Source organism: Eptesicus fuscus, chromosome 14, assembly GCF_027574615.1.
Source record: "Eptesicus fuscus isolate TK198812 chromosome 14, DD_ASM_mEF_20220401, whole genome shotgun sequence".
Lineage (NCBI taxonomy): Eukaryota > Metazoa > Chordata > Mammalia > Chiroptera > Vespertilionidae > Eptesicus > Eptesicus fuscus.
Genome location: NC_072486.1, coordinates 668852 through 680929, shown reverse-complemented (window position 1 = coordinate 680929; position 12078 = coordinate 668852). Strand labels below are relative to the sequence as shown.

At 49.4% G+C, this 12078-nt stretch overlaps 1 long non-coding RNA gene across 2 annotated transcripts; it reads right to left on the bottom strand.

The window, feature by feature from the left end:
- Positions 1-2884: 2884 nt before the first annotated feature.
- Positions 2885-11525, bottom strand: LOC129151482 (uncharacterized). 2 transcript variants are annotated; one of them, XR_008558168.1, is made up of 3 exons: positions 11459-11525; positions 9612-9708; positions 2885-3580 (listed from the first exon to the last, which is right to left on the bottom strand). It is a non-coding gene; the product is annotated as an uncharacterized LOC129151482 (long non-coding RNA). The 2 variants fall into 2 exon arrangements; XR_008558169.1 differs by lacking the exon at positions 2885-3580 and adding an exon at positions 8419-8584.
- Between the last annotated feature and the right edge of the window lie 553 nt (positions 11526-12078).

Sequence of the window (12078 nt, the reverse complement as noted above, 5' to 3'; positions counted from 1 at the left end):
TGGAGAAGGTGGGTTTGAGGTGGAGAAGGTGGGTTTGCGGTGGAGAAGGTGGATTTGAGGTGGAGAAGGTGGATTTGAGGTGGAGAAGGTGGATTTGAGGTGGAGAAGGTGGATTTGAGGTGGAGAAGGTGGATTTGAGGTGGAGAAGGTGGATTTGAGGTGGAGAAGGTGGATTTGAGGTGGAGAAGGTGGGTTTGAGGTGGAGAAGGTGGGTTTGAGGTGGAGAAGGTGGATTTGAGGTGGAGAAGGTGGATTTGAGGTGGAGAAGGTGGATTTGAGGTGGAGAAGGTGGATTTGAGGTGGAGAAGGTGGATTTGAGGTGGAGAAGGTGGATTTGAGGTGGAGAAGGTGGATTTGAAGTGGAGAAGGTGGATTTGAGGTGGAGAAGGTGTGTTTGAGGTGGATTTGAGGTGGAGAAGGTGGGTTTGAGGTGGAGAAGGTGGATTTGAGGTGGAGAAGGTGGATTTGAGGTGGAGAAGGTGGGTTTGAGGTGGAGAAGGTGGATTTGAGGTGGAGAAGGTGTGTTTGCTGTGGAGAAGGTGGATTTGAAGTGGAGAAGGTGGATTTGAGGTGGAGAAGGTGGGTTTGCCGTGGAGAAGGTGGGTTAGGGTTAGAGTGAGGGTTAGGTTCCTTCAGGGGATTAAATAGGATCCAGTCAGGCTCGGGTAGCGTTGAAGTAAGAGGGGCACAGCCCGGCACTTGGCAGGTGTCTGTTCCCCCGAGATGTCCCCCACTTTGGGCAGAGCTCCGGGAGCAGCCTCGCTGGGCAGTGGTGTTTGGTCCGGGATAAGGGGCTGCTCTGAGGGGGACAGGGCCCATGAGGGAGGCCCGCACCCCCCCCCCCCCCGGGCCTCGTGAGCCACCCTGTGGGCGGGTCCGGGGGGAGGGGTGGTCCCAGCAGCCTTGGTGCAGGAATGCAGCACGGGGTCCTGGGGGAGGATGAGCGGGGTCCTGGGCACAGACCTGCTGGCCCCGATGCCCAGCCACACTGACCGTCCCCGTGGGCGTCCCCCTCTGCCCGGAGTCCTCTGATGGACGGGGTCCCACTGGCCTCCAATGCACTCATTTTGGGGATCAGGGGGCCAGACTGGAGGATGAGTCCTGGGGGACTGGCCGTTCCTTCCAAATGTGGCGCGTAGGGAGGGCACACCCGCCGAGTCCTGCAGAGGCCGCCATGGCGCTGGACCGGACTCCTCAGCAGCTCACGGGACGGTCTTGGTTCCCATGGGGGGTCCACCAAGCAGCAGGACGGCGGGGTGGGGGGGAGCAGGGCTCGGGCCCCTGTATCCACGGGGCAGGAGGTGGGTATGGGGTGTGAGGGCAGGCCCTGGGCCCTGGGCGCTGGGCGCTGGGCGGGGAGGGCCTTTGCAGAGTCGGCCGGAAGCTGGAGGCTGGGGTCATGCAGGGACGTGCTAACTTTTTATGTAACCGCCGGCCTGGCTGTGAGTGCACAGCGGGGAGGGGGTCACCGAGGAAAAGGGAAAATGACAATAAATGAGAGGCTTTGCCGAGCAACGAAAAAGAAAACGGAAAAGACCAGAGATGAAGAGGACGACCCCAAACAAACAGGAAATCGGAAATCAGGACGAGGAACAAACGCTGCTCTTCTTCCCCCGACGGCAGGCGAGCCGCCCTCCAGCCGAGGAGCAAATGGCCCAACACGGGAAGCGGCCTTGGTTCTGACCGAACCGCAGCCCGCAGAGCGGCCGGGAGAGGTGCCGGGAGACGCCGCACACGGTGCGGGCCTGCGAGCAGCCGGGCCGGGCTGGCTGGGCCCACTGTCCGCCTCCTCCCTCGCACCCCTCCTCGGGGACAACCCGCTCAGCAGGGCCCGGGGACACGGAGCTCTGGGCCAGCCGGCTTCTCCCGTGGCCGCCCCGACACGCACACGCCCTGCACGTGGGCCACTTGCTGGTCTGGGCGTCGGGCCGGCCGCACACCCTGCCGGCCTGTAGGTGCGCGCCCTCCTGCCCGCGCCCACGTCCAGGACCTTCCACTCCACTGCCCAGGCCACGGGGCCGCTCCCGCCGTCCTGTCCAGGGAGAGAAACCAGGGCAGAAGGGCACCCCCACGGGGTGTGGATCAGACAGGACGACACCCCCGATGGCGCAGGTGCCAGAAAGGGGGGCGGGGGGCGGAGCTAATGACGGGGTGCTGGCTGGACCTGGATGGACGCACAGCTGTACACACACAACCTCACAGAGCTACGCGGCTCACCTCACTTCACACCCCAGAACCCGGGAGAAACGGGGGGACCAGGCGAGGACGTGGGGGACAGTGACTGTTGGCCTGGCTGCCGCCTGTCAGGACAAGTCTGAGGGACAAGAGCGGCAGACCGTCCTCCCGTGGGAACGCCGGGAAGGCACGGGGACGCGGTCGTCCCATGGGGGATGCGCTGTGGGGCCCGAGGGCCACGGGGCTCCTGCCTGTGGCCCACCTACCGACACCCCTTCCGTCACCTCTCGGGACGCCCTCCGCCCAGGAGCCGGCACGGACACCGTAACCCGGGGTCCAGGGCACGCGTGGGCGGCGTGGGCCATGGCTGGCCTTCCGCACGTGCACGGAGCCGTGCCCACGAGGTGTCCCTGGCGCCTCGGGGGGAAGCTCGCTGCCCGGGCGGAGGCTGCGGTGCGGGGGCCTGATGCGGCGGGGGCCAGACATGGCGGGGATCTCCCTTTTCCGCGTCCCACGCAGAAAGAGAGATGAACGAACCGGTTCTAAGGGGAGGCGGCCAGGGATTGAGAAATATTAGAAATAAAGAGAGGAGAGATAGATTTGAAAGCTGGGGCTGCGTGGATCTTTCTGTGCCTGGCTGAGGCCACAGAACCGATCCAGACTGCAAAGCTGAGGCTTTATTTATAATCAGGGACAAAGTAATCTACAATGTTGTTGTAAGTTTCAGTTGTTTTGGCAGCACTTGCTGCACCTCCCACAGCCCACTAGCTACCCAGGAAAGATCTAGGGATCAGTCACAGGATCAGGCTTAATTATGCTGGGAGGGGTCTGCCCTCCAAATGAACTTGTTTGTGATCCTGCCACAGGTCAGTCCGAGGCTTAACCCTATAACTGCTTCCTACATCTCACCCTTTCTTTTAAATTTAAGCTACTAATAATGGAAGTAAAATTTAAACATCAAGAACAAATTTCTGACTATTAAAACATTAACAAAGCAATGCCAATGCAAAATCCAGACATGGCTATTAATAAAACAATGCCAATGCAACACAACAACAAAGAAATCAAACTACAGTAACATTTTCCTACTAAATGAAAGTTTCTTTTGCTGATTTACTCAAGAGTCCTCAGACTTGGCTGTGCATGGCCAGAAACATGATTGAAGAAGTAGCTTCAACTTCTTACTTTTCCACAATCTGCTGTGCTTCAGTCGTTTTCTTCAGATGACTCCACGTTGGCACCTCAGTCCCCTGTGTAGCTTAGCTTTCAGTTTTCTTCTTCTTCCGCTTTGCTGTCATCAGGGCAGCTCTCAGTCCTTTTGAGTGAAGGGACACAGGATCTTCTCTGGGTCCACTGTGGTGACGGACGTAACGCTCTGACACCCAAATTGGCTGCATTGCTCCTTCTGGAAAGATATAAAACACAACCTCTTCCCCACATTGTTACTGAATCTGATAAAACTCTTGTCTGGTTTATGCTTCCTTCCACCTAGCTGACTCAGTGGAAGCTATTGTACAGGAGGCCTGATGCCTTTCACCTGCTGTACAATCCTTTGCATTATAATTAAAAATTTTTAAAGTATAAAAAGCATGACGGAGCCTCTTTTGAGGTGACACATAACACCTGTCTCCCCCTTTTTGTTTTAATAATTGATTTTAAGAGTACCATTAGCTCTTTCTACAATTGAGTGACATCCATTTTGTCATATTTGATTAGGTTTAAGTCCTCGGGGATTTACCCCTAAAGTTGGCACAGAAAGGTGGATAACAGCCTGAGGACATTGCTTCCAATAAAACATGGACATTGTCCTTCTCTAATTACATTTTAAAGGCTGAAAATTAAATGAAAAGTTCCTCTGAATTGTGTGCCCTATAGTAGCTGTATCAATAATTTTGGCCATACTTACCACATAAACACTATTACTATAGGTTGAATGGGCTCCATAGCAAGATCTATTAAGGCATAAATAGGAGCTTGTATTTCTACTGAAATATAAGGGGTTTGAAGTACCTTTGCTCTCCTGCTGCAGTAGATCCAGCCTTTTCGGAACTGGATCCATCTGTAAAAATGGTTAATGCCTGAGGTATAACATTTCTTTTAATGTGGCAGCTAATACTATTCCCTGTGTTAGAAATAAAACAAGACCCTCAAGTCAGGGGTCCTGGAAGAACACAAAACATCAAACATTTTGACTTCTATGCAGAAGGGTGTGCACACCGACCTTCCTTGCCCTTGGTCCTGGTCTACCTGCAGCAATGCACAGGTGCTGACTGCTATCATGGCAAGGCATCTTCACTATCTTTATTTCTGGACTATTTCTCCTCTGTTCTCGGGGGCCACTACTTATTCTGTGGCTGGAAACAGTCCTATCAGGTCCTCTCTGGGATCCGTTGTTGCAGGAATCCATATAGGCTTTTGAGTTTTCTGGAAATATAAACATATTCTCGACCAAAGGTTAATAAAGAACTCTTTTCTATAAATTAGACTTGGGATCCTTTTGATTTTTGTCCAAATGATTTTCCTTTGGCTTATTTTGACACCATAAGATTTTTCATGGGTGCCTTAGCATTATAAATGAAAAATAATTTTTAAAGTAAAATTTTAAAGCAATTAAGGCTTGATGTAATTTACTTACAGGATATTTCTTACAGGATATTATTCTACTATCCTTTTTTGATTAATTATTATGAGGCTATTGTAAAAAAATTTTAATGCAGTCTTGATGACTTTTATTTTAAAATTTTTGCACAAGAATATGACTGCTTTGGATTCATTGGGTGTTAAGCAATTTTACCATAAAATGAACTACCAATAGACATTTTGGTTAATACTTTAGGAACAGCTTTTTGTACAATTAGATTTTCTTGAATATTCACTTATTTCACTTAGCCAATTTAAATTAATCTGAAAACTTGACTATTTTACTGTCAAATTTAATAATCTAACAACAATCTTAGTTTATCCTGTAAATATTAATGGAAAGGATTATTTGCATCCCCGAGAAAACCCTGAGCATTCCTGGATTTAGGCTGGATTTAGACATAGGGCAGCTGCCATCGGCCAACTCTCTGTTGCCTGGGTCCCAATCCAAGCTGGGCCAAGTCTCTTTCTGTTATCTGGGTCCAGATCTGATCTGGGCCAAGTCTCTGTATGTTGCCTGGGTCCCGATCTGATCTGGGCCAAGTCTCTGTTTGTTGCCTGGATCCCGATCTGAGCTGGCATGGGAAGCACGAAGCAGCCATGGGGCAGGAGACCTCCCTCAGAAGGGGCGAGTGTTCAAGCCCCTGTAATGTTGGGGGGGTGAGGATCTGTGTCCCACCTCTGTTGACCCCCAAGTTCTCTCCTGATGGCCCCTCTGCGACTGTGCCTGTCTTAGGTTGTTCCTCCCCTGAGGAATCTTACCCGTCATTGACTAACCAGCCATCCTCCGGGGCCAAGCAGGGTGATGTGAGGTTCAGTTCTGTCTCCTTGGTAGCCTATGCCCCTGTGGCCTCCATGCCCAGCACCTGCCTTGGGATCCCCTCGCCAGCTGGCAGGGACCCGGCACTGATCACATGTCTTGGGGAACCCAGGTTTCTTCTCCAGGGAGGGCCCAGCTCATGCCATTGTGCGAGAGACAGATCCATGGTACCAGCCACCACAAGGCTTCCACCTCAGCAGGAACAGAAAACTCAGGCAACAGCTGTGGGCAATTGGATGGTGAGAAGAGGGTCCCTCTTGGCAAAAAGGGCAAGAGGGACCAATATAGAATGCTCAAGTGCCTCCCCAGGGGGCCTTCCACACCCTGGAAGGGGTTAAATCCTTTCATGTCCTTTTTAAATTGCTGCCAAATATTCAAAGAATTAGTTTGTAAGTTTGTTTGGGATAAATGTACAATATGCTGTTGTAAAATATCAAAAATTATAATGAAATTGTAGAATAATATCATGTAAGGATATTCTTTGCTCTATGCCATGGCAATTCAATTTCAAACTGGCTATCAATTTCTTTTTGTATAGACAAGGTTTTAACCAGTTAATGTCCCCTAATAATTTCTGAAAGTCATTTAATCTTTTCTTATCTCCACCTTCGGAGGCCTAATGCATTGGTTATCAATTACGATCCTTATGATATTTGAAGGAAACCTCTCTTTATTTTTTTCCAAAATAATTTTTCAGGCTATAGAGAGTTTCATTTAAAAGTCTTTGCCACATGAAACAATTTCTATTAAGGTTATGGTGACCACTAGTATGGATTAGATTTAATATTTTAATAACAATCCTCAGTTTATCCTGTAATACCAGTGAAAGAGATTTCAAAATTTTCAAATTTCTCCTTTTTATTAAGCAAGAAATTTATTTTTTAAGAGTATTCCCATTAGCTAATTTGCATATACAGAGGGGTCATGGGAAGCCTTCAGTAACTTTCTTAGAAGACTTATTTAAATTGCTTACAAAGACATTGGCTTATTTAAAGGAAGGGGGTTGGCCTTTGTTATTTCAAGATGGAGGCCCCCAAGCCACGTGAGTGGTAAGACATGTGGCCATCATGGCGGCTACTCAAACTGTTCTTTTAAAAGAAAGTAAAAAATCACATTTCAGATAATCACTAGCTGTTTTTGGTCTTTATTAGAATTGTTTATAAAATTATTGGCTTTTCATTAAGCTGAAAACCTTTATTATAATTTAATAAGCTAATTTATTTAAGTAATTAAAGTAGGTATCTTCATTTTAAAAATGAAGCAAAATTACATCTGAATTCACAAGCTGCAAATGTTGCCCCGCCTCTAGCTTAATGCAGGAGGCTACATAAAGTCAGGCAGTAAATGGTGGCTTCTAACCTGTTCTTAAATATTATTTGGATTCAATTACTTATAAAAACATTGGCTTCTCATGTAACTTAATTTATATGAGACCTTGATTATATTTTAAAAAGCTAATTTGTAAAGTAACTTAAGTAGGTATCTTTAATTTTAAAAAAAGGCAAAGAAACTTATTCAGTAAACTTATACGTTTGATACTTTATTGGTCTGATCTAAAAGCATAAACAGAGTCCCACCTCCAGCTGATTCAAAAATGCAGGCTGCTTGAGGCTTTTGTCTTTCTTGAAATTCTACTGCTGTTGAAAATTTTGGCTATATTTAAGAAATATATTGTTTTTGCCCTTCTTACAGGCGAAAACTTTCATAACATTTAATATATATGTATACAAGTAAAATATATTAATTAATTTTTATTTGATAAAGCTTTCCATGTGATTCCAGGTATCAATCGGTTTAATTAAAAAATATATTTGTTTTAAGAGAGAACAGACTTTTGAAACATTTCGGGGCCCGTGAAATGTCTAAAAGCTACTCTAAAAACCTTGAAATACACTTGGAAAGATCAAATATATATATTTATATATTTATATGATTTAAAGATTATATACTTAAATTATTTCAAATAATATCAATTACATTTAAACTGGATCATAGAATTAATCCTCCTTTTTAAATCAGACCAAGAAGTAACATATTTTGAATTCCTAATTATTTAAGAGAAAACACATTTTATTTTCTCAAAAACACGTTTTTATATTTTAGGTATTATTACCACATTTATATAATTTCTCCCAATTCAATTTGAACCTTAAACTTTCAGAGCTTGCAAGTCAAATATTAGCAGTTCTTAGATTAACAACACTTTTATATTCTTAAGAATAAATTTTAGCCGAAACCGGTTTGGCTCAGTGGATAGAGCGTCAGCCTGCGGACTCAAGGGTCCCGGGTTCGATTCTGGTCAGGAGCATGTACCTTGGTTGCGGGAACATCCCCAGTGGGAGGTGTGCGGGAGGCAGCTGATCGATGTTTCTCTCTCATCGATATTTCTGACTCTCTACCCCTCTCTCTTCCTCTCTGTAAAAAATTAATAAAATATATTTTTAAAAATAATAAATTTTAAAATCTAATAATTAACTTTAAACCATGTTTTTTCTGCCCGGGGAAACTGAGAAGCAAACTTGTAGGTTAAAGGAGCCACTTTTGCAGGAAAAACCTTTTGGCCTAGAGGTGTAGCCATTTAAATGCAAATTTAAAAAGGATGTAGCTTTAAGACCTCTTTCTGGCAAGAAAAGAGACCTGGAACTTTCAGAGCTTTAAATTTTAGGTAGCAAAATTAAATACTTAGCATTTCTCAAATCAATAATACTTTAACATTTTTAAGGATACATTTCAAATAAAATATAAGGCATATTTAATGAATAGATTATCTTCTATCCTCTAGACTTCATGCAATGCATACTCAGATCAACATTTCAGTATTATAACAATTCAATACATTTAGATCATTTAAATTTATCATTTGATTTAGTAAACTTCCAAGTTCTTTTAAATTTCCAGCCGATAGGCCTGGCCCAGCCTCTAAATTTCAAAACGGTCACAATTTTCCTGCTGGGGAAGTCAAGAAGCAAACTCTCAGCCATTAATATGTAAACTTGACTATTTCCTTCCTGCTGTTTACTTGCCTCTGGCGGGAAATTTCAAGAGTTACTTTAGATGTCTTGGGACACTAGCCTGTATTTCTTTCTCCGGTTCATCTTCGCCATTTTTAAGGCCAAAACAGTCTCGGGTTTTTATTCTGTACACAGCAAAGAGTCAAGTTCAGCTCAAAACTATGCGTACTCGTTTTTAAACTGGCCTTTTCCCTTTACATGTGCACAGAAACCCCAGATGCATTTATGAATTTGTAAAAGCTTTTAAGTCATTAGCTGGAAGATAAATAAAGATGGCGAAGATGAGGCCTCTCAAAGTGGCTTTCTTGGGGAGTGGTGTCCATATTGGATCACCACGTGTCTCCTTTCCCCCACCTCCTTGTATCTTCGGGGGAAGTTTCAGTAATGGTCTGGCTTCTACTGTTTTTATTTCATTTACTTTTTCCATTTTTATTTATTTTTATTTTTTAAGGGAAAAGATTTTTTAAGATAATGAATTATTGGCAGTTGCTGAGAAATTCCTTTAATCCTTTTCTACTAGGTTACAAGTCTGCGGGTCGCAGGAAGGACACGTGGAGGAGGAGGAGGTGCAGATGGTATTCTTAGAGATTCGCACCCTTCCACTCCAGGCTGTAAGGCCGTGGCTGCACCCCACTTAGACATTCTTAAACTCTCCTGTGCTGAATCAAGGCCATCACCAATTAAAATAGGAATTTTCTCTGGACTTTTTGCTGAGTATTGGTCACACAACTGCTTTCTAACATTTTCCCAGGTTTCATCAACAAAACTTAAGAAAGAAATCCAGAATCTGACTATGCTTAACAGCATCTTTGAGCTTTGAGCATAGTTTAAAGCATTTAGAAGGATTACCCATGTTTTACACCTGGCTATTTTAATTCAGTTCAAATACAATACACTCCCTATTACCTTACATTTCTTAAATCTGTGGCGCATGCAATTCTTGGGAGCGATCCCTTGCCTCTTACCTCTTGTTGCCTCTTTCATGCCCCACGTTGGGCGCCAGAATGCGGGGGCCTGGTGCGGCGGGGGCCAGACATGGCGGGGATCTCCCTTTTCCGCATCCTGCGCGGAAAGAGAGATGAACGAACCGGTTCTAAGTGGAGGCGGGCAGGGATTGAGAAATATTAGAAATAAAGAGAGGAGAGAGAGATTTGAAAGCTGGGGCTGCGTGGATCTTTCTGTGCCTGGCTGAGGCCACAGAACCGATCCAGACGGCAAAGCTGAGGCTTTATTTATAATCAGGGACAAACAAGGCAATTAACAATGTTCTTGTAAGTTTCACTTGTTTTGGCAGCACTTGCTGCCCCTCCCACTGCCCACTAGCTACCCAGGAAGGATCTAGGGATCAGTTACAGGATTAGGCTTAATTATGCTTAGAGGACTGAGCCCTCCAAGCTGGGACGTGTTTGTGACTCTGCCAGCAGGTCAGTCCGAGGCTTAACCCTATAACCACTTCCTACACTGCGGTCCCCGGGCCAGGCCACATCCACGTGCCCGGCACCACCGGCCTGTCCCAGCCGGGAGTTCAGTCGGTTCTCGCTCCCCCACTTCTGTCTGGTGGAGGGGACGCACTGGGCCCCGTTCCAGAAGAGCCAGAGAGCACCATGGGAGGGGACCTTCCGCGGAGCAGGCTCCCGGGCCCCGGAGGAGGCAAAGGCATGGCCGGGCCCAGGGAGTCCCGGTGGCCCCGGCCCCCGTGGGGGGAGGAGACTCGTCCAAGGCTGCCCACCCTGCTCCCCAGCACCTGCATGGGGGGTTGGGTCTGTCCCGCATGTGTAGGAGCCATCCTTGAGGGGGCTGAGTGACACCCCCAAACTGTCCCCTCCGCCCACAGTTGGTGACGCCCTTCCAGTCGGGGCTGGCATCACCCCCGAGTACCCGGATCCCCTCAGGGACGCTCGGTGGACTCAGAAGCATCCCGGGGCGGGGAGATGGCAGGGGGACAGAGAGACAGACACAGAGACAGGGAGACACAGAGACAGGGAGACAGAGACACAGAGACAGGGAGACAGAGACAGGGAGACCCAGAGACAGGGAGACAGAGACAGGGAGACACAGAGACAGGGAGACAGAGACACAGAGACAGGGAGACAGAGACAGGGAGACCCAGAGACAGGGAGACAGAGACAGGGAGACAGAGATACAGAGACAGGGAGACAGAGACAGGGAGACATGGAGACAGAGACACAGGGAGACACAGAGATAGGGAGACAGAGACAGAGACAGGGAGACAGGGAGACAGAGACACAGAGACAGAGACAGGGAGACACAGAGACAGGGAGACACAGAGACAGGGACAGGGAGACACAGACACAGAGACAGAGAGACAGAGAGACAGGGAGACAGAGAGACAGAGACAGGGAGACACAGAGACAGAGACAGGGAGACACAGAGACAGGGAGACACAGAGACAGAGACAGAGAGACAGAGACAGGGAGACAGAGACACAGAGACAGGGAGACAGATGGAAGGAGAGCCCGCTGGCTGATGTTCCCTCAGAAAGTGCCGGGCAGCCCCGCGGGGCCAGGATCTGGGAGCTGGAAGTCGGGGTGTGGACGGGCTCCCTGAGTCACAGACGGGCCGCTGGGGGTGCCGCTGGGGGTGCTGCCTCCGGGCAGGTGCGGGAGGGCTCTGAGCTCGCAGGCCGGGCTGCAGGTGGGTGCCGGGCGGGTCCAGCCTCCCTGGGCCTTCACTTCCCGGTGGTCCCCGGAGGCAGGTGGACCCCGACAGGGCCATCGTGGGGGAGCAGGGACCCTCGCCACCCCCTGCCGGGGTGCTGATGCCAAGGCCACCCCCTCTGCGGCCACAGGACCTGCCTGCCCAGGACCCAGACGAGGAGCTGCCGCCCACACAGGCCCGCCCGCTGCACACGGACTGGGACGTCCCCCTCGCGCTCACGTGCGTGTTTGTTGTGTCACAGCCCCTGGGACGCGGCCCCGCAGGACACGTGGGGGCCCGCCCCGCCCGGAGGCTCCCGTGGGGCCGCGGGGCCTGTCCGTTCCGTTCAGAACCGCGTCCGCGGACCGGGCCGTCGGTGGAGCTGGTGCGAGGGCGGCGCGGCCGGAGGGCCCACGTGTCCTCCGGGACCGAACGGCAGAGGCTGTGGGGTCAGACCTCGGCCTGGCTTCGGGGCCCAGCTTGTCCGAGTCCCAGGGCGGCGGGGCCTGGGGGGCACGGGGCCCCCGCCCTGTCCGGCCAGACGCGTCCCTGGGCCGACCCAGGCCGTCCAGGCGGGGGCTCCGCGGGCAGACCCCCCCCCCCCCAAACCACCGGTCTGTGGCGGTTCCCCCAGAATTCGGAGAATCCAGAGCGGAGCCCAGAGGAAGCCTCGGCCTCTGTCCCCTCCGCCCTCCGCCCTCCGCCAGCAGGTGGCGGCCTCCGCCCAGCGATCCTCCGGGCGACCTGCCGGCCCTGGGCCCTGCGCTGGGAGCC